The 25,603-nt window shown below is 38.5% G+C and overlaps 1 protein-coding gene across 3 annotated transcripts in view; it reads right to left on the reverse strand.

Moving 5' to 3' along the window:
• Window positions 1–19,333, reverse strand: part of GSAP (gamma-secretase activating protein) — a 94,581-nt gene extending 75,248 nt beyond the window's left edge. For 2 of the 3 annotated variants that reach the window (XM_017855031.1, XM_017854914.1), the window contains exons 1-5: window positions 19,253–19,326; window positions 17,763–17,819; window positions 10,585–10,654; window positions 10,223–10,276; window positions 869–957 (exon numbers count right to left, since the gene is read on the reverse strand). The gene's annotated coding sequence lies outside the window, so the exon portion shown is untranslated. Of the gene's footprint in view, window positions 1–868; window positions 958–10,222; window positions 10,277–10,584; window positions 10,655–17,762; window positions 17,820–19,252 lie in introns of all 3 variants that reach the window. The other variant, XM_017854964.1, reaches the window with a different exon arrangement.
• Window positions 19,334–25,603: the final 6,270 nt, after the last annotated feature.

Below are 25,603 nucleotides of genomic sequence, written 5' to 3' on the forward strand. Positions count from 1 at the left end.
AAGCTTATCTGAAACACATACTTTCTCCCTAAGGCATATGACAGTCTTCTTGCACTTAGGAACACTAGGCAGTGCCTCAGCGCTATGCCTGGAAGCCGTTTAAACAATGAAATCGCCAGGAAAAAGCACAAAAGATGGAACTAGGCCATGAAAACAGCCGTCATTTTAGTATGAGAGCTAAAACAAAAAAGTTAGGGCATCGCCATGTTCAACCTCAATTGCGAATGTGCATGTTAGGTGACAAATTCTTTCACCACTCAGCATATATCTGCACATAACTGGCCAAGTATATAAGTGTTTAATTTAGGCGTTCCAAATACATTTTAGGAATAGAATTTGCAAATATGGAATCTCCAAATAATGAGGACTGACTATATCTATGCCATCTACACTATACATGCAGTTTCTGCATCAACTCTTGAAGTTGATAAATTCAGGCATTAAGCCATTTAATCATAGATATTTAATCTGTCAACCATGTAAATACATTACATAGAACATTTTAAAGCTTCCCTTAAATGTGTTTAATAATTTATAATATTTGATATTTTACCATGAGAAAATATTAATTATATTTAATATTTGATATTTTATAATGAGAAAATATTTAATATTTGATATTTTATGAGAAAACATTACATTACTATGAAACAAATGATAGCATGACAGAGTTGGTGGAGCTAGCTTCGAGTTCTTAATTTCCATGCTTGCAAAGAAACAGCGGATACTTCCAGCGCAGTAGTCTACAAGACTGTTCTGAGGAGTAAATATGATAATGATAGAGTGAAAGTACTTTGTAAACCCCAGTTCCTCCAGGCTGCATACCTTTTGATTAATGAGGTAAGTGACGAATGGCATGCTTACTTACCTGAACCCAAATATAGCTATCCACAGCCTTTAGAACCTTCACATTGTTAACAGGGTGGATTTCAACCAACAAAGTCAAGCACTTTGATCCTACAGAGAAAAGAAGGCTTTTAGTAACAAAGATTATAATATCACACATTATTTTTTCCAAAGCAAGAAGGAAGAGCAATTTCTGATAAATCCTACAACAGTGACTATAAACTATTAAACAATTCTACTATCCTAAAGTCCTGTGAGGAGACTGAAACTGTACACCTGTTCCCAGTTTTACTCTCTAGGATGTGTGGTAGCTCCAGGACCCCAAAAGAGCAATCAGCCCAGCAAAGGACCTGCCTTCCACACCCTCAGGAGCCCTGAAGAAGCTGCTTTGTATTATGAAAACCACAGGATACTCAAGAAATGCAAATGTAAAAAGGGAAGTCTTTGAACAGCCCTGGAAACAACAGTAGATACAAGGGAGAAAAATTTCAGGTTATAAGAATTTTGCATTTACAGAAAAGCATCACAGTTAAAACACAAGCGGCTTCTGAAATCAAAGATCACTGTATATTACTTTGCACTCTCACCAGCAACGTGTAAAAGGGCCTAACAAACGGGTTTCTAATGGATATCATTTTTCCCAATTATCACAATTCTAAGATTTGCAAAAGCAGACACATCTGAACTTTCCAAAAATATAAATATGCTAACTATTGTATTAGCTATTCTACCAGGTGAAAATAAAAGGTAATTTTCTTAAAGTTTGACTTTAAAGTTTGACACTTCTACAAATCCAAGAGGGACACAGAAAAGATCTCAAGGGAGAAATCAATATACACAGAGTGAAGAAGTTGTTTGCGCTCACTCTATGCCATTTTTAGCATAGCTCCACAAGCCCTCTAGGCTTTTAAGTCTAAATAAACACAGTGTGATTCTGTGTCACTCCAATTCGGCAGCACAATGGCAAATATTGTTTGTGTAGGAAAATAAAATGATTTCTGATACATGAACATGTTAAGGCTGACAGTATCTATCAGTAGGACATAGGCGGGGTTTCCCTCGGGGACAGCGGTACAGCACTGATAATGACCCACCTATTTCTTCACTGTCACATCTAGCAAATGCCATAAAAGACAGCAATCAGGAGGAAGTCCATGGACACGGGCTTCCCCGCATGGAGTTACCAAAGATATCTAAATTTAGGTCAAGGTTCCCCCTCCCCCAAGATTAAACTGTAGAAAAGAAGGACTGGCCTTATATTTGAGCTTTTATTGAGATTCTAATATGATCCAGTGTCTCTCAGTGACTTCACTGTGAAAAATAACATACAATTTGGGGAGGACACAGAAGCGTGGAATTTAATCAGTGTTAGTTTTCAATATTTAAGAAAGCAACCTGATAGCACTGCTTTATTTTTTGAAAAAAACCAAGAATGTGAAACAATTTCTGGGCTATGTCCTAACAATTGGAAGGTCTGGATCTATCTATAAACATACCTTTTAAATATTACTTGAAAAAGCAAGACAGCGAGTTATTATATTGAATCACATAATATACACACTACAGAACAAATGAAAATCCAGTGTTTGGTAAATGGATGCTTGTGGCTTAGGATGAAAATCCTAGTGACAGGATCTTACAACCAAGGGTATGGATGAGTTACTTTGGGAATCTGCTTGATGACAAAAAATGGCTCCAGGAATAAGAAAAACATTGGTGTCAAAGATATTTGTGAAGAAAAATAGAATAGAAATGCTCTGTTGAGAAGTGAGTATGGGGGGGTGGGGAAATGAATTCATCTTATTGTTATTTTAAATGTGTATGACTAAATTAGCATATTAAATAGTACAAGCTGACATTTTTTGACCTAAAAGTGTGTGTGTGTATATATGTGTGTATGTATGTATATATAGAAACATACATATATATAATTTTTTTTTAAACGAGACTGAGTCTCACTCTGTCACCCAGGCTGGAGTGCAGTGGCATGATCTCGGCTCACTGCAACCTCCGCCTCCTGGGTTCAAGCAATCCTCCTGCCTCAGCCTCCTGAGTAGCTAGGATTATAGGCATCCGCCACCACACTTGGCTAATTTTTTTGTATTTTTAGTAGAGATGTGCTTTCACCATGTTGGCCAGGCTGGTCTCGAACTCCTGACCTCATGATCCGTCTGCCTCAGCCTCCCAAAGTGCTGAGATTACAGGTGTAAGCCACCGCACCAGGCCAAAAGTTTATGTATTTTAACTGGGTCGGGGGAGGGGGGACCTTTTGGGGAAGAAAGAGGAAATTTTCTCATTAGAAAAATAATCACAGCCGGGCATAGTGGCTCACACCTGTAATCCCAGCACTTTGGGAGGCTGAGGCAGGCAGATCATGAGGTTAGAATACTGAGACCATCCTGGCTAACACAGTGAAACGCCATCTCTACTAAACATACCAAAAAAAAAAAAAAAATTAGCTGGGCATGGTGGCACACGCCTATAGTCCCAGCTACTCGGGAGGCTAAGGCAGGAGAATCTCTTGAAACCAGGAGGCAGAAGTTGCAGTAAGCCAAGGTTGCACCACTTCACTCCAGCCTGGTGACAGAGTGAGACTCCATCTAAACAAACAAACAAAAAAATTAGCTGGGCATGGTGGCACGCATCTGTAGCTACTCGGGAGGCTGAGGCAGGAGAATCACTTGAACCCAGGAAGCGGAGGTTGCAGTGAGCTGAGATCGCGCCACTGCACTCCAGCCTGGGCGACAGATGAGGCTCTGTCTCAAATAAAAGAAAAGAAAAGAAGAAAAGAATCACCATATATTTGGTCTTTTTTTTTTTTTCTAAGCAGGAATTTGTATCCAAATGAGATAGCCAGCTATCAGCTAGATTTTCTTATCTTTAAAATGGGAAGATCTTTCAAGGCAAAAAAAAATCTTTCTACACTAATTTTTCCCTTCTGGAGTACAACCTAGACATTTGACTAATATTACTAGCATAATAAGAGTAAACCTTTGCAAATAGGTTTGCAACATACTTTTTGCTCTCAATAACATACCATGAGCTTTCACAGTGAGAAAAGAAGCATTGTGAATTAAGATTCTAGAGACATCAGTTCTCGTTTCAGTTCTACATTATCCTGGTATTTACTTCACAGCAAATCACCAAGCTTTCCTAGGCCTCAATGCCTCATTATTAAACATAATAAAACATGTGGGGCAAGGTGCTCATACCTGCAATTCCAACATTTTTGGAGGCCAAGGCAGGAGGATCACTTGAGGCCAGGAGTTTGAGACCCACCTGGGCAACATAGTGAAACCCCATCTCTACAAAAAAAATGAAAAAAATATTAAGAACAAGCTGGGCATGGCGGTGTGTGCCTGTAGTCCCAGCTACTCAGAAGGTTGAGGTAGAAAGATCACTTGGGCCAGAGAGTTCAAGGCTGTAGTGAGCCATAAGAGTGTCAGTGCACCCCAGCCTGGGCAACAGAGCAAGACCCTGTCTCAAAAATAATAATCAGAATAAAATGAAAGACCAAAGAACCAGATTACTTCTACAATCCCTTTCAGCCATAAAATCCCATTATTCTATGAGGTGCTAAATTAAGAATTTTGATGGCCGGGAGAGGTGGCTCACACCTGTAATCCCAGCACTTTGGGAGGCTGAGGCAGGTGGATCACCTGAGGTCAGGAGTTCGAGACTAGCCTGGCCAACACAAGGAAACCCTGTCTCTACTAAAAATACAAAAATTAGCCGGACATGGTGGTGGATGCCTGTGGTGCCGGCTACTCAGGAGGCTGAGGCAGGAGAATTGCTTGAACATGGGAGGCGGAGTTTGCAGCGAGCCTAGATCGCACCATTGCACTCCAGCCTGGGCAACAGAGCAAGACTCCATATCAGAAAAAAAAAAAAAATTTTGAGAATCAATATATCAGTGGAGACTAGACACAGTGGCTCACGCCTGTAATCCTAACATGTTGGGTGGCTGAGGTGGGTGGATTGCCTGAGCTCAGGAGTTCAAGACCAGTCTGTCCATCCCCTCTCTGCTGAAAACACAAAAAATTAGCCAGGCATGGTGGTGCACACTTGTAATCCCAGCTATTCAGGAGACTGAGGAGGGAGTGTCATTTGAACACCGGAGGCGGAGGTTGCAGTGAGCCGAGATCATGCCACTGAACTCCAGCCTGGGTGACAGAGCAAGGCACTGTCTCAAAAAAAAAAAAAAAAAAAAAAAAAAAAAGATTATCAGTGGAGACTGGGAGACCATCACTGAAGGGGAAGACAGGACCAGGCAATATCTGGAAACCACAAGGAGAGACAGCAGGATCAGGCAGAGGGATAGACATGACATGAGGAGAACAGAGGTATGATCCAGGCACACGCTGTGAAATGGTGACAAAGATGGGAGAGTTCAGTATGGCCTGGTTCTGAAGGAGCTCTGGTTATTCAAGCTCTTGAACCAAATCACAGCTTCACAGAGCATCTGTGACACTTCACTGTCTATGATGGTGAGAGGGAGCTCTGGAAAATCTCAGTGGCAATGGGGCCCCTGACCCATGTGGTCACCCCAATTGCTGCCCAGTGAGGATCTGCTGTGACTTGTGGCAAATGCAACTCCACAGGGGAGGATGAAGGGGACAGCCAGAACCTGGTTTGCTATGGAAGGCCATTTTCTCAGTAAAATATTAACTCTGCCATCTCTACAGCCAAGAAAAGGAGCACTATTGATTTAAAAAAAGAAAAAAAAAACTGCACCATAAAGTATGTGGATCAAAGAAGCCTGTTTACATAAAAGATGGTGCAATTTGTCTCATCTACTGTGGAAAAATCTCATTTTAAGCAACAGTGTTAAACACCACCTGAGACAAACCACATCTTATAATCAAATGGCTTGTAAGGCCATTTGATGGACAGACAAAAAAACCTTTCCAAATATTCATTCAAATAAAACATTCTAATAAATCCTATAGTGCTTTCTGATTACATCATCTGAAATCTTTACTGAACAAAATGAAATCGTCCCATGATGAGCAATATCTTTCATATACTGATGACTCCTAAATGTGTCTCTCCAGCCCCGACCTCTTACCTGGCCTTCTGACTCATCTCCAAACTCCACCTCACATCTCCACTGGGATGTCTATTAGGCATGTCAAACTGAGCAAGTCCAAATGAAACTCTTCTTTCCTGCCCCTCCCATGTATACATACACACCCACATGCCCTTCTACCTGTTCTAGCCAAAAAACCTTACAGTGAGTCACTCTTGACTTGTCTCTTTTTCTCATATTCCCATCAAATCTCATATTCCCATCAAATCCGGCAGCATGCATATGTGTGTGTGTGTGTGTATATATATATAAATATATATAAATATATTTGTATTTTATATAAATATATATAAATATATTTGTATTTTTATATATATATTTTTTTCAGATGGAGTCTCACTCCATCACCCAGGCTGGAGTACAGTGGTGTGATCTCTGCTCACTGCAACCTTTATTTCCTGGGATCAAGCAATTATCCTGCCTCAGCTTCCCAAGTAGCTGGGATTACAGGTATGTGCCATCACACCCGGCTAATTTTTGTATTTTTAGTAGAGATAGGGTTTCACCATGTTGGCCAGGCTAGTCTGAAACTCCTGACCTCAGGTGATCCACCTGCCTCAGCCTCCCAAAGTGCTAGGATTACAGGCGTGAGCCACTGTGCCTGGCCAAGCAGCCAATCTTGAAAAGTTGAGAATACATCCAAACACAGTCACTTAGCCCTTGCTCCGTTTCACCAGTCCAAGCCATTAGATTATAATAGTTCTCCCCTTGCCCTGCTGCAGTCCATCTTCCACACAGCAGCTACAGCAATCCTTTTATGAAGCAAGTTAGATCACGCCCCTGCTCAATATGCATATCGCTTCCCATTTTACTATGAATGAGGGCCACAATCTTTACAGTGGCCTCCTTTGGTCTATGTGATCTGTCTGCACCTCACCTCCTTTTTCCTTTGCCCTCAGTTCCTATCACTCTAAATATATATAAATATATTTGTATTTTTATATAAATATATATAAATATATTTGTATTTTTATATATATATTTTTTTCAGATGGAGTCTCACTCCATCACCCAGGCTGGAGTACAGTGGTGTGATCTCTGCTCACTGCAACCTTTATTTCCTGGGATCAAGCAATTATCCTGCCTCAGCTTCCCAAGTAGCTGGGATTACAGGTATGTGCCATCACACCCGGCTAATTTTGTATTTTAGTAGAGATAGGGTTTCACCATGTTGGCCAGGCTAGTCTGAAACTCCTGACCTCAGGTGATCCACCTGCCTCAGCCTCCCAAAGTGCTAGGATTACAGGCGTGAGCCACTGTGCCTGGCCAAGCAGCCAATCTTGAAAAGTTGAGAATACATCCAAACACAGTCACTTAGCCCTTGCTCCGTTTCACCAGTCCAAGCCATTAGATTATAATAGTTCTCCCCTTGCCCTGCTGCAGTCCATCTTCCACACAGCAGCTACAGCAATCCTTTTATGAAGCAAGTTAGATCACGCCCCTGCTCAATATGCATATCGCTTCCCATTTTACTATGAATGAGGGCCACAATCTTTACAGTGGCCTCCTTTGGTCTATGTGATCTGTCTGCACCTCACCTCCTTTTTCCTTTGCCCTCAGTTCCTATCACTCTGCCCCTTGTTCACTCCACTTGTCTCACTGACCTCTTCACTATCCTTGAACAGTGAGTCTACCAAGTATAGTCTGTGATGACTGTTTGATCTTCCAGAAATGTGCTTTCCCCATAGCCTCGTGCTTGTTCCCTCCCCACCTTCAGGTCTCTGTTTAAACACTCCCCTAATGGCCTTTCCTAGTATCCTTCCCCAAATAAATTAATTGCACTCAAATCTCTGCTTCAGACACAGCGTATGGGGAAATTCACACTCAGATGAGAACTTATCTCAGGGAGCAATGTAACTCTAGGATCACTCTAGCCAGGGTTGGCATAAGGGACTGGGAAGAATGAAACAGGGAAGAAAAGTATACCAGTAAATGGGGCATTATCAAATTAGTGACCACCCTGGATTTTAAGCTGCTTGGAGTGCACCTCACAATTACCCACTTTGGAGACGGAAAGGTAGATTATTTATCTTTCAGCTCCTTGCCACCATTGGTCATGGATTATTCTCCTGGGCATCATGCCCAACCATACTTCCAAGCTGTACGTGTGTAGGCAGTAAATAGATTTTCCCAAGCACCCTGGGCAGAAAGCAAGACACAGGTAGGGCAGCTGAGGCGAGGCACTGTCAGACTACACCTAGGCAGAGCTGGCCAACATGGTAAAGTTTTGAGGTATCCAATACAATAACTAATAATGTTCATTGCACTGTTTTTAAAGATGCAAGCAGATAATCTTACTATAAGTGCATCAAACTTACAAGACTGAGCAAGCATCCCTGAATAGACTTTAATGTTGTAATCAAGTAAAGTTTAAAATTGGCCTGAAAGTAAATTTTATATTCTACATAATCATAAATGACCACTGTTCTGTGTGACAGTCAGGCATATATGGTGAACAATAGATAGATGTAAAAAATATAGTTACTACTCAGTTTCCCAACATAATAAAGAATTTTTAAGGCCAAAAAAATAAGGCTCAAGAAGAACTGGGAGGCATAGGAGCCAACCCAAGGTTCTACACAGATGCCCACCCTCACCACCTCCAGGAACACAGCAGCTAGGCCTTTCCTCTTCTTAGAGAAAGGGGTCTATTAGCCCAAAGGTCAGGGCCATATCCTGGGGTTTTGCCCGTACCCTTGTTTTAAGTGTCAGCACACCAATGTCCCAGATCATATTTTACTTAAGCCATTCCACTTCTATCGCCTCTGAAGCAAGCCCTGCGCTTAATTCTAAAAGGAGCAGAGAGTGCCGACAGTACTGGGAAAAGGAGGACATGGCACTGAAGAAGGAAGGGGTTGTTGTTCTCAGTATATCAAGGCAGGAGGAGGGTAAGGATGAGCAATACAAATTATGAGATTTCAGGTGAGCCTCCCACGCACCAAATCTCCCATAAACTATTTTACTGAGGCCCCCAAGGAAGTCCTATCCAGACTCGGCTCTGGGGAAATGTGTGTCATGAGAAGCCCAGGACTGCCTCACAAGCCTCATGTGGAAAGTAAGTACAAAGGGTTTTTCCATCACATGCAACGGCAGGAAAATCCATCTGCGTGGTAACTATGCTAACAAAAGAAGTAATTTAAGAAGGAATTTAAGCGTCAAATAAACAGAACAGATGGAAAGCACCTGGGAGCAGAATAGTAAGAGATTGATAGGAGACCCACTAGGCCAGAAGTTGACCAATGGTAGTCACAGGCTGGCTCCAGCCCACAGGTGGTTACTATTGTCCCAAGTAGGATTTTTAAATATATTCAAGCCAACATTTACAAATTCGATCTTTACAAAAAGCTCCAGACTTCCGTTGACAAATTGAAAAGCCAGTTCCACTGGACTTGCTAGTGACAACAAAAAGCTAGAGCGGAGTAGTGACTCCCCTCTTGAAAGTTCCCCACAGGGCATCCCCACCCCACTACTAGTCCCTATAGCTCTTGAACTTTTTTTTTTTCCATTAAAGAAAAAAAAAAATATTTCTTGGTTTGTATGTTAAAATGGAAAAAAAAAAAAACAACAAAGACATTCTGCTGGTCACTTGATTTTTTTTCTTACATTCAAACTACTTCACATATTTACTTGGTTTCTCTGGCCAATGTATGCATTTGCAATTGAAACCCTAGACTAGACTGAAAGCCCCATGAGGGCAGATGCTATACCTCTCTTACACACCATTGTATCCCCAGCACCATGCATAGTGCCTGACCCACAGCAGCCACTCAATACTGTTGAGTTATAGACAGAGGGATGACTTACAGCACTTTTTAAAAGGTGGTGGGGAGGGGCCAGGGAGCATCACACAGCTACAAAACTATAAAGTGGGCCTTGGCAAATGAGCAGAATTGATCTTCAGTATTGGTGTACTACTTAAAATGTGTTAGGTACTAATCAATACTTAACCAGATATAAGAAAAGATGCATTCTTGACTTTCCCAATCTTTTACATCAATATCTGACCATAGGTTTCTACTTCAGCATTTATTTAGCCTGCAGGTAATAATTACCATCTTAATACTTCTGTTAAATCACTGTTAGATCATTGTCTGTACTTTTCTGTTTGCTTGAAAAAATATATATTTTTTAGAAGTCTTGTTCATGCTTGACATGACCTTTGTCTTTTATTCTGAGATACAATAAGGCTATTTCTAAAGATGCTTGAAATCTTATTTAGTAGTATAATAAATCATCTACCAATAACCTTCATCTACCCATAGGTACTAAAAAGTGTAATTTCATTACCTGGTTGAAGTTCGTTCCTTTTTCCTTCTTTAGTAGACTGAACTAAACTTGCAGCTAATGGAAAAAGAAAAAAAAATTCCATTAGCAACTGATCCATATGATGGCTTGTTAAAGCTTACCATTTTATACTTCAAATAGATGAGGGCTCAAAGAGATATGTCAACGGAAGATAAGGGCAGAACACAAAACATTCTTTTTTGTAGGTATACCCTCCATATTCTTTATTTCAAACTTAACTTCTCAAGAACATTTCTTTCTCAGAAAATCATTGTTATAGAATAATACTGAAAAAATCTAATATTTTGAAACTCTTAAAAGATGTAGTTCAGTTCTTGACATGTAGCAGTAAGAGCTCAACTTACCAAGCAAAGTTCTTTCACTGTTGACAGAGCAACTGAAAACTTGCAAGTCTTTCTCAAAGGTATACAGAAGCTATTAAAACAAAAGTATTTTTTAGTTTGAAGTTTCATACATTAAACAACAATTATATGAACATAAATTCCCATTAAGCTCTGTGCTAAGTATTACTAGGGCAAAATATTTCAGTAAAGAATGAAACTAATTTAGCTATGCTGACACATTCCAGACTACTCCTTACCAAAAAAAAAGTTTGCTATTGTAAGCCATGTTTGGCACTGATATTTAGCCATGAGACAACCAAGTATAGTGGTTAAGACCATAGATGTTGGAGCCCAACTAGACCCAGGTTCAAATCCTGACTCTGTCACTTGCTAGCTGTGTGACCTTGGATAAATTATTCAGCTTCTCTATCCCGCCATCAGTAAAACACATCTACTCTAGGATTGTTAGGAGGATCAAGTGAGATAATCTCTATGAAGCACTTAGTGCAATAAGCACTCAAATGTTAGCTATTGTAATTACTGAGGTAATTAATTACAAAATAATCATTAGTTTTCTTAGCCACTGTCACAAGTGCATCTCCCATAGGCCTTTCATATTTAGAGGACTGGGAAGGTAGTCTTCTTTTTTTTCCTTGTTGTTGTTTAAAATGTTCAAAATGTTGCAAGATTCCATTTTCTTGAATATTAAAGAAAATGAAAATACCCATGTAGGAGGATGTGATGCGGAGATTGAGGAACTAGAGAACACCAGTTCTATTAGGCAGGCTGTCTGAAAGAACACCCAGAGGATAAGGGAAAGAGACAGTCTTAGATCTCAGAAGACAACAGCCTAAGAGAAACTGTAAATAGTATAAGTATTAAGAAGGTTACTAGTATCTGCACCCTAAAAAAGTATTGAGAACACACAAGACCCCTATAGCTAGAAGTCGATGGGAAAAGCTGGCAATGCTAGGGGACAACTGATTACGGAAAGTGAACTTTCAGTTAATCAGGTACTGAATTCAAGTGAGAATTTTTGGTTTCCTTTGACTCTTGCTCTAACTGAGGAATTCTAAATTATTACTAAGAAGAATCTAATTCTAAATTATTACTAAGAAGAATGGGTTCATACACATAATTTTTAATGTGTTATCTTTTAATTACAAAGATAACATAAGTATAGTCTCAATGTTTAAAAGATGCAAACACTATCAAATAAAAAGTCAAAGCCAGCCTGGACAACATGACAAAATCCTATCTCTACAAAAGTTTTTTTAAAAATATGTCAGGCATGGTGGTATGCCTGTAGTCCTAGCTACTTGGGAGGCTGAGATAGGAGGATTACTTGAGCCCAGGAGGTCAAGACTGCTATGAGCCATGATTGTGCCACTGCACTCCAGCCCAAGTGACAGAGGGAGGCCCTGTCTCAAACAAAAATAAAAGGTCAAAAGAAATAGCAGTCCTTCATACTCAGCCAATCTCAACTCTCTTCCAAAAGGAAGCACGTTTATAAATTGTCTATATTTATGCACTTATATTACACAGTTACATTGCGAGTTTTTAAAAAACATAAATGGAATGTATTAAATGTATTATTCTGACAACTTGCTTTTTTCATGTAACAACATGTTTTGGAGAGCCTTCTGTATCAGTACAGAAGTCTTAATCCTTTAATAGCTGTATCAATTTCCAAAACTTACTGATGGGCATTTAGTATGCCTCCTACATTTAAGTAATATAATAATCCAATGAACCTTTTACATAAACCTGTGTGAATCTGTGCAGATATTTCTGTAGTATCAAAACCTCAAAGTGGAATTTCTAGGTCAATAGGTGTGCAAGTATCAGAAGTCTTTAACTCCAAGCATCAAAAAATCTTCCCCAATCTAGCTTAGACACAAAGACAATTAGTGGCTCATGAAATTGAACAGAATGGGGTGTTACTTCAGTATTGGCTTGATCTAGAGCTGGAAATATCCATTCTCCTAGCTTTCTGGGTTCAATACATTTGTCAGCCTCCACACAATAGAGCTCCAAGTTCTATTCCCCAAAGCCACAACAATTCCAACCCAGTGAATTCACTTATCAGCAAACCCAATGGAAAAGAGAAGAGTCCATGTCCCAAATTCCCAGCAAAGTATTCTCTTTTATCCAACCAGTTTAGGTCATGTTCACTCTTGTATGCACTACCAGGGAAATCCTACATGACAGAAGGTGGGAGAAAGAGGTGGAAGAGGGTGAGGAAGGAAAGCTATTGGGACTGTGCTTATGCTTATCCCATTACTTATGCTAATGGAAAGCATAAATAGTATACTGCTTCTCATTTGCCGATTCCAGGGTAAGACCATTAACTCAAACTTGAGGTGGGGCAGGGCAAAGTGGAGTCAACCCACTTGTCCCTATTGCTCCCACCAAGTACAGTTTTAAAACCCTGGACATATATTTTTTTAAGTTTCAAAGACAACTCTGAAATGCAGAGAGAAGGCAGCAGACTCTTTAGGGACCCCAGATCCTGATGAATGACATAGTGGCAAGTTCCCTGGGTTTTTCTTTTGTGTCATACAGCCTAGACTCGGAGCTAAAGAGGTGAAAACTCGGAGCTATTTCCCAACAGAAATACTGATGGGAGCAGACAAAAACAAACACACACCCATGCTCTCTAAGCAAAGGAACTGGAAAGGGGAAACACAGCAAGAGAGAAACTTTTTTACTATAACCACCCTAATTCCAGCTAAACACCACAAAAGAAAATGCAACCCCACTCCCATCTCTACCAGCAAAGTCTGCATGGGGAGCTTAGACTCCCACCTTTGCCCAGCTATAACAAGGCACCCTTCCCCTTCTGCAAGATGAGTATCAAAGAAGACCAAAAGGAAATCAGGACTTTCATCCATTCCCAGTGGTAAATAAGCCTTCCCCCACCGAAAGTGCCAGCAAAGCCATGTGGATCCCGGACTCCCACCCAGACTCCAGTAGTAAAGAAGTCCCTTTCTACCGCCTCACTGGGATGGTCTCTGAGGTGGCTGAATGGGAAGCCAGAACTTTCACTACCACCCAGTGATAATGAGGCCTTCACCTACCTTTCCCCGATCCTGCTCCTCTGCAGTGGTATCAGTGGAGGCTAAGTGGGGAGACTGAAATCCCACTTCTGTCTGGCCATAACAAGACACTTCTCTCCACTAAGGTGTCCAAGTAGGCCAAGTGGGGAACCTGGACCTTCACCCGGCACAACCTAGCAGTAGTAGGTTGTACCACCAACCCCACTAATTCCCCAACAGGTAAATTATCAGAGGAGGCACGCTAAAGAGAAGACTTAAATAAGATCCAGAGTTTCATAATGTAGTCCTCGAAATGTCTAGCATACAATAGAAAATCTCATGTCATACCAAGAACCAGGAAAATCTCAAACTCAATGAGAAAACAATAGACACAAGCACTGAGATAACAAAGATATTGGAATTTTCTGACAAAGATTTTAAAACGGTCATAAAAATGCTTCAATAAGTAATAACAAGTATGCTCGAAACAAATGAAAAAAGTCTCAGCAAGAAATAGAATATGTAAAGAAAAATACAAATGGAAATTTCACAGCTGAAAATACAATTACCAATTTTTTTTTTTTTTTTTTTAACAAAACCTCCATGGGTAGGCTCAACAACATACTGGAGAGGACAGAAGAATCAGTGAACTTGAAAACAATAGAAGTTACCTAATTTAAATGATAGACAGAAAACCGAAAAATAAAAGAAACGGAACCTCAGAGATCCGTGAGACTATAACAAAAGATCTACCATTCTTGTAATCAGAGTCCACAAAAAGCAAAGAGAAACAGATTGGAACGTTAAGAAAAAATATTTGAAGAAATATTGGCTAATGACTAAAAATGTCCCAAATTTGGCAAGAGACAACAGATTCAATAAGTGGAGTGAACCCCAAACAGGGAAAATCCAAACAAATCCATGCCAAGACACAGCATAATCAAACTTCAGAAAACTAAGGAAAAAGAAAAAATTTTTTTCAAAAACGGCAAAGAAAAAAAGTGACATCTAATGGGGGGAAAAAATTCAAAAGACAGCAGATTTCTCATGAGAAACCAGAGAACCCAGAAGGAAATGGCACATTTTTCAAGAGAGGAACGAAAAGAACTATGAATCCGGAATTCTATACTTGGCAAAATTATCCTTCAGGAATGAAAGGAAAAAAAAGACATTCTCAGATGAAGAAAACTATGAGAACTTGTCATCAGCATACTTACCCTAAAAAAATGGCTAAAAAAAGTTCTTGAAAGAGAAAGGAAATGATAAAAGGAATGTTAGAACATCAGAAAGAACCATGGAAACAGCAAATATACAGGTAAACACAATAGACCTTCCTTCTACTCTTGTGTTTTCTAAATTATGTTTGACAATCGGGGCAAAAAGTATAACATTGCCTGATGTGGATCTTAAAGAATGTATAGGAAATATCAAAGACAAAAACACGGAAAGGCAAAGAGACTTAAAAGGAGATAAGAGTTCTACACTTCATTCGAACTGGTAAAATTTCAACACCAATAGATCTTGTGGTGACGGAATAACTCTTTCTTGATTGCAGTGGTAATTACAGGAATCTATACAAGTGATGAAATGGCATAGAACTATATGCACACATTCTGCTGACATTAATTTATTGGTTTTAATATATTATCCTATAGTTACACAAGATGTAACAATTGAGAGAAACTGAGTGAAGAGTACACAGGACATTGCTGTACTTGTTTTCAAATTTAAAACTAAAACTTTTAGAGAAGGATAGGTAAGCATTAAGACTGAGAAACCATTATCCCATTCTGAAGCTTAATTACCAAGAGAAAGATTTTTTTTTTTCCTCTTGATGGCACCATCTTTCTCACGGTGGCACCTTTGCAAGGAAAAATATAGCGCTTGAAAAGAATTTTAGGCTGGGCATGGTGGCTCACACCGTAATCTCAGCACTTTGGAGGCTGAGGCAGGCAGATCACGAGGTCAAGAGATCGAGACCATCCTGGCCAACATGGTGAAACCCCATCTCTATTAAAACAACAACAACAACAACAACAAAAATTAGCTGGGCGTGGTGGCACACACCTGTAGTTCCAGCTACTTGGGAGGCTGAAGCAGGAAAATTGCTTGAACCCAGGAGGTGGAGGTTGCAGTGAGCTAAGATGGCATCACTGCACTCCAGCCTGACAACAGAGACTCCATCTCAAAAAAAGAAAAAAAAAGAATTTTAAAGCCCATGTAGATTTGGTATACAAATCCATTCCTTCAATAAAACCATCGAAAGGTCAGTCAAAAACACATATGGGCTGTAAGTGTTGTGCTTATGTGGAGAAGAGACGGGAGAAGGGGAGGGTTTGTTTAGCAACTATGGTTCAGAAGCAAAATTTGCCTGTTTACAAAGCTAGTTTAAATTTCCTATTAATTTATCCTTTGGCCAATTTATTTTCTGGACTAATTTTCACATTTTGGAATTCAAAGCAGCTTTGTCACCGGAAAATTTTTGAAAACGAGCCACTCTGGAGGGAACCTATTACTATCAATCCATTGAAAAATATTCACTGCACTCCTACCACTCACAGGCAGTAAGCTAAAGGTAACCGGGATGAAACACATTGGTATGCAAAGTGCTCCTACTGTCAAGTGCTCACAGTCTTGGGAAATGTGAGCGGAATATGACCACAAAAGATAACCGCAGTCACAACTGGATTGAGAGAAGACAGACTATGGTGTCTCCTCTCAATCCATTTTTTTAGAATACATGCCACACAGAAATTAAGCAACAATTGCACTGAAAACTTGGTATTTATTCTCTTTCCCTAGACTGTGTATTGTGAAAGAGTTTACGTTGATCATCACTGTGTCTCCAGCACCTGACAGGGAAAACACTCAATGCTTATTTGTTGGATCAGTGAATGAGTGAGTGAATGAATGAATGAATGAATGAATGTGAAAGGGGTGGAAAAAGGAAGAGAGAATTAACCAAGCAGCATATTGGAACCCTGAAGAGTAAGGCGACCTGTAAGAAATTTGTAACGGATAAAGGACATTTAAGTTCAAAAATGTCCAATATTCAATTCTAAATTGTTTTTACATAGACACAAAATTACTCGCTCTCATTTGCTCCCAGAATTAGACAAAGTCACCTGTCACATCAACCAATGCCTTATGTGAGTAATCTGGGGGGAAAAAAAAGGAAAGGGGTTCCTTATCTGAATCATTAAGACATAATGAGAAACAAGATACAAGAAGGTTAAGCAGAAGCAGAAAGAGTCAGAGGTCATTATACGATGATGTGGAAGTACACAAATCTCAAGGAGGACACTGGACCTCCTACTTTCTTACAGGATACTGAATAATTTGTTTGAGCCAATTTTACTTAAATCTCAAAGGTCTAAGAGACTTCACCTTACTTTTTGGTTCAATAGTCCTTGTGTTTTTTGTTTAAGATAATAGGACCAAGAGATTGTTAAGGGAGAAGGAAAGCAAAGAAATATAAATTTTTAGAAAATAAAGTTGGTATTCCCACTCCTAGATATGCATACAAAAGAATTTTAAAATAGCTACGTATACAATAGTGTTCATAATAGATAAATGTTAGAAACAGGTGCCCATCAACAAATAAAAGAATAAAACTGTTGCATATACTGTGATAACTGATTGCATGAATTAGAGTTATTCTGTCATACTCAATTGAGTTAAATCAAGAGATCAGGAGAGGAAAAGAGAAGCACATGGGGCACAAGTGCCTGCCCAGGTGTCTTGCAAGCCAGCTGCCAAAATGACCAAATGCCATAAACTTAAGAATAGCTTCACCTAGTAGCTACTGAAACAAACTGCCATGGTTCTAAAACTAGTTTTACCTACTGCTTTCACACACCAATGAGATCTTGCCAGCTCCTAGAAACTTTCCTATTGCCAGTGAGTTTTCTTTCAAAGCCATATGTAACATTTCTCTTTCTGATAAAACCCCCAAACTTTCTTAGTTCTTTGGACATACCAAAGACCACCCTGGTCTGTGTGCATGCCTTAAATTGCAATTCTGTTTTTTCAAATAAAATGTTTAGAGAAAAAAGAAAATAAAGTTGGAATTTATGTCTAGAAAAAGGAGGAGACAAAGAAGAAAACTCTAAAGGCAGTAAAGTAACCAATGAGTAATCTATGATTTATGGTGATTTTTACCTCATTTTGTCTGGTTTGACAATCATATAATCCAAAGATGACATTTCCCTTATCATCCTAAAAAAAATTAAACAGATGTTTATTAAATGTCATTGTTTAGGAAGTTAGAATGTTGCTAGTTTTAAAACCAACCTGCAATAACTCAATCTTAGCAGTAAGTACTTTAAAAGAAGCTTTCTGTGCCTGTCAGAGGGGGACTGAATCCAGTTCAGCTAGTCATTTGGGCTCAAAGAATAAAATGCATCAATAGTGTAGAGCTCAGTGAGTTTGGGGAACTGTCTAGTAGGACTGAGCATGGTGAAGGAGTAAATCTTTTTATACTTCCACTTATGTCTTTGAAAATATACACATATGATAGATAATAGGGACGGCTAGGACAAGTCCACAGCATTCTTATAAGTAAAACATTGTGAATCACACAATTCCTTAAAGGTACCATTCTAAGACACAACTTACAATAATTATTTTTACTTAAAAAAGTACAGTGATGTAACTGTGCAAAGCAAACTGGCCATTTGAATTATTCATGTGTGCTTATTATAGTAAAGCTAAATTTTCCTTAGAACACTTGACATTGAAAACACGTTGTTAAATAACAATGCTGCACATGCCTGTAGTCCTAGCTACTGGGGAGGTTGAGGCAGGAGCTCAAGGAACCTACTTGAGCCCATGAGTTTGAGGCTGCAGTGAGCTATGATTATGCCACTACACCCCAGCCTGGGTGACAGGGTAAGACCCTGTTTCTAAAAACAAAATAATAACAATGCTTCAAAAGTCAAGTCCTAACATATCTACGTCTGAAGAGACTAATCATATTTAGTATTTTCTCCAATGATAAAATGTTAACATATTAATTAGGTTTAAACATTTTTACTTGGCATTTTTTGTCTAGAAAATGAAATTGTTCATTGATTCAAAATTTGAGTTATTATGTCAGATATGCCCATTTAGTTTTATTTTAAAATGAAGAAACATTTAATACTAAATTTGTTTTTTTTTTTTTTTTTTTTTTTTTGAGACAGGATCTCGCTGTGTCACCCAGGCTGGACCTGGAGTGCAGTGGTACAATATCAGCTGACTGCAACCTCCACCTCCTGGGTTCAAGCGATTCTCCTGCCTCAGCCTCCTGAGTAACTGGAACTACAGGTGTGCGCCACCACGCCCAGCTCATTTTTGTATTTTTTGGTAGAAACAGGGTTTTGCCATGTTGGCAAGTCTGGTCTCAAACTTGTGACCTCAAGTGATCCGCCCGCTGCAGCCTTCCAAAGTGCTAGAATTACAATGTGAGCCACCATGCCCAACCTACTACTACTAAATTTCAATCACTTTATTCAATCTCACACACACAAAGTCATGTTAAGATTAAATGCCGACAAGTTTATTCATTACCCCTCAATAAGATACAGTATAGAATTCTATAAAAAGAGAATATAAATGATTAAAACAGTATATTTTACATCTTACCACAATAAAAAAGAATATAGACATACCTTATATGTATAAATAATATTTCCATTTCTTTCAACATTTAATACACGTAAGCTCTCATAATCGTTTTCTAAAACATCTGAAATGATAATAGCAGGTTAATACTCAGCAGAAGATGGTTAGAAACATATCTAACCAATATGTTAGTAAAGGAAACCAAATATAAATATATACTAATAATTCTATTATATAAAACTTAAAAACAGGCGAAACAAATCTCTTCTATTAGAAGTACAAACAGTAGTGACCTTTAAGGAAGGAGAAAGCCATAGTCATTGAGAAGTATCTGAAGAGAGCCTTGTTAGGTGTTGGTAATGTTAAATGTCTTGGGTATACTGATATACTCTATGATAACTCACTCAGCTGTATGCTCTTTTCTGTGTGAATGTTATACAATAAATTTCAAGTATCTGTTAGTTTTTGCTTTATGCATTTTGAGGATACATCATTAAGGACATACAAATTTAGAATTGTTATAGTCTCCTGGTGGATTAACCACTGTTAGGCTCTAAGCTGAGCTGCCAGCTGTCTGAGTACTCAATTAAAACAAGATTAAAAAGTTAATATTAACTTTTTAACAGTCAAGCTTTTAATCACTTACTGTGACGCTATAAAGCAAGAGGCTAAACAAGAGAAAGTGCTAATGTCCCTGGTCTATTTTCTCCCCATGGAATGGTGCCGTTAGCCAAGGGTCAAGTGAATCAGCACAGATATGGAGCTCTCTTCACTATCGAGGGACCCTCCCAAAAAGGTTCCTGCAGTATCATGGATCCAGGTGCCAAGGGTAGGGAGAGGGAGAAGAGCTAGGAGTGGAAAAGTATTTCACTGGAGTAGAGAAAAAGCAGTCTTCAAAGCTCCCCTCTTCCACCTGCTAAGGTGGTTTTAGTGGTTTAGAGGCACCTGAGAAAGGTCTCTGCTAAAGGCCTCTGATAAAGAGGCCTCTAAATGAAGAACCTGGGCTAGGAATGCAGCTATCTGTAACAGTATGGCTGGCCAGCGGGGCCTGAATCACACCTACAACTCATTTCAGGGACTACGGTGCATTGGCCACACACCAAGTCGGATTTGAGGAGGGCAGCTTTCTCCCGTAAGGCCTGTCAGATAAAGTCTTTGTAACTGCACATGGTTGGGTCTGAAAATTACACATAAATTTTTAAAATAGGAGCTGGATTAGCAACCCTTTATTCATTATACAACATCCTTTATTTCTAATAATTATTTTTACTTTAAGGTCTACTTTGTCTGATATTAATAATATAACTACATCAGCTTGGTTAGTGCTTGCATAACTTTCTGTTATTAATATTCCTGTGTCCTTATATTGAAGATATGTTTTATAAGCAGTATCTACTTGGGATTTTTTTCTCCAATCTGATGTTCTTAATCTTTTAATTGGGGTATGTAGTCCATTTACATCTAATGTAATTACTAACATATTGGGTTGATATTTGTCATATTACTATTTGTTTTCTATGTGTCTCACCTGTTGTACTACTCTTCTGAACTAAGTTTATGATCTCATTCTATTACCTATTAATTTGTCAGTTACATGTTTTTGCTATTCTTTTATTAGTTATACTAAAAGTTATAACATGCATCCTTGACTTATTATGTTTTAGTATTACGTGATGCAAAAAAAATCTGATGCAACTGAAACTCTCATACATTGTTAATAGGAGTATAAATTGGAAAACTGGCAGTACCTAGTGAATCTGAACACATGACTCAGCAACTACACTTGTACATACATCCTCAAAAGAAATATATACATATAATTAGCAAGGGACACATAAGAATGTCTATAGTACTGTGGTACATTATTGCCCAAACCAGAAACCCAAACTATCCATTAAGTGAAGAATGAATAAATTGTGTTATATTCAAACAATAGCACAAAACAAGGAATTAACATTCTGCAATAACACATATAAAACTGAGCAAAAGAACCTTCCCCACCACCAAAAAAGGTACAAATTGTATGTTTCAATTCATACATAAGTTTTCGATAATAGGCACAACTAATCTACAGTGTTAGATAAGTGACTACTAGGAAGGACCATGAAGGACTTCTGAGGTTCTGTTAATGTTTTCCTTGCTGTTCTGAGTCCTAGTTGCATGAGTGTGCTTCACTTTGTGAAAATTAACTAAGCTGTGAACTTACAACTTGTGTCCTTGTCTATATGAAAGTCATATTTTGCAGAAGGACATACAGACTCTTTACACAAAACATTTAACTTATAAGTTAACTGACCATCTTTCTTCTAAAATTTTAGGATATTTCTCCTAATTCTACAGTTAAAGGATTTAAACATTGGTAGAGTCAGCATTGTAATTATCACTAATTGGGCAGAAGTGTGTATTTTTCCAATTTCCTCAAAAGTTATCCAAAATTATGGCCAGGCACAGTGGCTCATGCCTGTAATCCCAGCACTTTGGAAGGCTGAGGCAGACTGATCACTTGAGGCCAGGAATTCAAGACCAGCCTAGTCAACGTGGTGAAATCCAATCTCTACTAAAAAATACAAAAAATTAGCTGGGCATGGTGGTGCACACCTGTAATCCCAGCTACTCAGGAAGCTGAGACAGGAGAATCACCTGAACCCAGAAGGTGGAGGTTGCAATGAGCTGGGATCGAGCCATTGCACTTCAGAGCAAGACTGTCTCAATAAATAAATACATAAATACATAAATAAATAAAATTGCTTAAATTTGACTCATTTTCCCATACAGGAATAGTTTTACATTAATTACATTGATTATGACAAATTCTAATATTAAGACAAAACATATGCAAAATATGTGTAACTCAGCAAATTTCTATCTATATTCCTAAAAGGAAAAGACAAGATAAAAAATAAGGATAATTGGTGAGCTGGACACCGGCACTGGAGCTGGACGTGGGAAACATTTAGAGAGAGGAAGAACAGGTTTCACTGAGAACTTAGACATCATCCTGAGATCTCTCTTCCCTTCCCCTCACAAGCAGTAGCTTCATGCATCTCCAAGGGGCAGGGCAAAAGGATAGGGCAAAGTGTTTTCTACACATGGGTATAAACGTTTGTCAGTATATTGACATGTATACTGAGATGTCAGACTCACTTCACACTGAAGGATAATAGGATAATAATTTAGTCTCTTAGGGGACTAGGATTTAAATAGTTTATGGGCCGAGCATGATGACTCATGCTTGTAATCTCAGCACTTTGGGAGGCCAAGGTGGGAGGATGGCTTGAGCTCAGGAGTTCAAGACCAACCTGGGCAAAATAGCAAAACCCCATCTCTTAATAATAATAATAATGATAATAATAATAATAATGATAATAATGCTTATGGCTAAGTAGCCCTTCACAATTTAGAGAGTTCTCATTTCTATCTCATCTGCATTGTACAAGGTATTCCAGGCCTACTACACTTTTCAACGCGATAATGATACTTGACCCATATACAATGAAAAGGTGGCATAGACTGAACTCAAACCTAGAAAAAGGTAAACAGAACAATGAGCTGAGTGTTCTGTATCAAGCTTACAATGAGAAAATGAGTAATTACTCAAAAATCCTTTGAAAGGTAGATATTGTAGACATCTAAAGAGAATTTCAGTGAGTTCTTTTTCATCCTGTACATGACTCCAAACTTCTGGAATGCAATGTGTCAATATTTTGAGAAGTATTTTTTCTCTTTCAAGATTATAAGTATGCTAGAAGAGACCGTCTCAAAAGTACACTTAAAAGGTTTCGGCTAAGATAAGAAACTTCTTTACAAGAAATCTTGCTAAATCCAATTTACTTGCAAAGGCATATCTACTTTCAGATTACTATAACATTAAGAGGAAAAAATTCTCCAACAAACGCAGATTACAATAAATGACACATGCTTATCCCATTAAACTAGTGGTTCTCAACTCTGGCTGTCTTAAAATCATTAGGGGAGCTTTTAAAAGAACACTGATGCCCCAAGCCATACCCAGGATAATCTGATTTTATTGAGCTGGTGTGGAGCCCACTCTCTGATGTATATGTATGTGTTTTAGGTTCCCTGGGTGATTCTAATGGGCAGCCAGGCTTAAGAACCACTGAACTACAAATGTACATTACATATTAAGCAGTATTCGTTAGAGGGCATAACTTGGACCATCTTATAACCATGACAGACAGAGTTGAAAGAAATAAAAATAATGTTGTCATGGGAACATTAGGTAATAACTGCAAGGCTGAATAACCCTGCAGTTAAGTACATGGTTCACATTTCAAGGACATTTGAAATAGACAAATTTGGTAATGTTGCAAATCCAGAGACCAATGTCTCACCACATACTATTAAGCCATCAGCTCTTCCTCCCTGGACTAGCTGCCCATGTCTTAACACACACTTTTAAAAGAAGTATTCAGTAACCTCTTTGCTTATTCATTCTGACTCTTCTCCCAGTAGTTCATCACTGGGAAGTCCAGAGGAAGAAGTTTTGCAATTTCAAATGAGGAAATGTGGTTTAATTTCACAGTTTAGTGTACTCAGTGCTCATGAAGAAAACAATGTAGCATTTTGATAGATACTTGCATAGGTAAATCTATAAAAGAAAGGAGAGTACCTAGATATTGAAGGTATTGGCAAGGCATAGCTCTTGTAAAACAAGCTGGTTGGCCAGATATTCTCATTAGTTTCAATCTATTCTTTGTCAAACAAAAGTGATTTCACTTTACATGAAGAGGGTTTGTCAAATGTGTACATTTTATCCCAAACTGCTATGAGACAAAAATCAAAGTATTTGTCTTTCCAATGACCATACTTAAGGAGAACAATGTCATGAGCCTCATACAAAATTTTGAACTAGTTCCTAATACATACATCAAGAGGTGATAAAATATGATTATGCCTATAACATTATTATTCTGTAAATAATTCATATAAATCCTCAGGCTCAAAATGACCAGTTATTACAATTCCTAAACCTATGCAGTAAACATTATGTGATTTATATTTCATATTCTGAGCAAAATGAAGTTAAGAGAGAAATGAGAATTAGAAAAAGAGACCAGGAAAGAATTAGCAGAAATAAAAGTAAAAAGGACAGATAGTGGCAAGAAAACAGTAAAAAAAAAAAAAAAAAGGTGAAAACAATGTGACTAAGGTAACCTTCTGGCCCCCAAATCAATCTAGGAATACATAGGAGGCAACATAAAAAAAGTACTATTCTTGAATCAGTCACTTGGTAAAATATACCACTTCCCTGGCAAAGATTACAATATTTGAAAGGCAAGTCAATCTGGTGTTTCATAAATCCAAGAATAATAAAAGCAGGCAAGAAAATCTACATCCTTTCCAGTCTTCAATATTGACATTTAAATGTTAGAAAACTTACATATTGTGGATCTTATTTTCTTGAAGATGTGATCAATCCCAACAAGGGATTGAGCACTGGATACAAAAATCAACATGTAAGATCTGTTACAGTGCTGTATACCAGCAATAGTTACAACATGTCATGTTTTTAAGTGTGCTAGTTATGAGAGCAACAAAAAATAACCTAGGATGAAATCTAGCAAAACATGTGCAGAACCTTCATGGAGAAAATTCTAAGACTTATTAAGAGTCATTTAAAAAGATCTAAATAACGAGCTATACTTTATTCATAGTTAGGAAGATCCAATATCGTAAAGATGCCAATTCTCCCCAAGCTGATCTATAGAGGCAATGTGACTAAAGGAAATTCAAATCAACTCTTTTGTGAAATCTGACAGGCAGATTCAAAAATATATATATGAAAAAGCAAAGGGCATACAACAGCTAAGACACTCATGAAGAATACTAAGGTGAGGGGACTTACCCTACCAGTTATCAATACTTATCATAAAGCATAGTTATTAAGATGTTGTCATGGCCGGGCATGGTGGCTCACACCTGTAATCCCAGCACTTTGGGAGGCCGAGGTGGGCAGATCACTTGAGGTCAGGAGTTTAAGATCAGCCTGACCAATATGGTGAAACTCCATCTCTACCAAAAATACAAAAATTCACTGGGAGTGGCAGCGCATGCCTGTAATCCCAGCTACTTGGGAGGTTGAGGCAGGAGAATCGCTTGAACCTGGGAGGCGGAGGTTGCAGTGAGCTGAGATCGTGCCACTGCACTCCAGCCTGGCGACAGAGCCAGACTCTCAAAAAAAAAAAAAAAAAAGAAAAAAGAAAAGTTGTCAAGTTGAGATAATGGAACAAAATGAACTCAGAAAAGGAGACCTACATAAGGCAGCTTGATGTGACAGAAGGGGCTTTGTTGTGAGAACTAAAAGGACTATTTGGTTGATAATATTGAAACAATTAGCTATTAATTTTTTTTAATTGGACTCCTACATACCACATAAA

The sequence above is a fragment of the Rhinopithecus bieti genome, unplaced genomic scaffold (assembly GCF_001698545.2).
Source record: "Rhinopithecus bieti isolate Rb0 unplaced genomic scaffold, ASM169854v2 scaffold_59, whole genome shotgun sequence".
Lineage (NCBI taxonomy): Eukaryota > Metazoa > Chordata > Mammalia > Primates > Cercopithecidae > Rhinopithecus > Rhinopithecus bieti.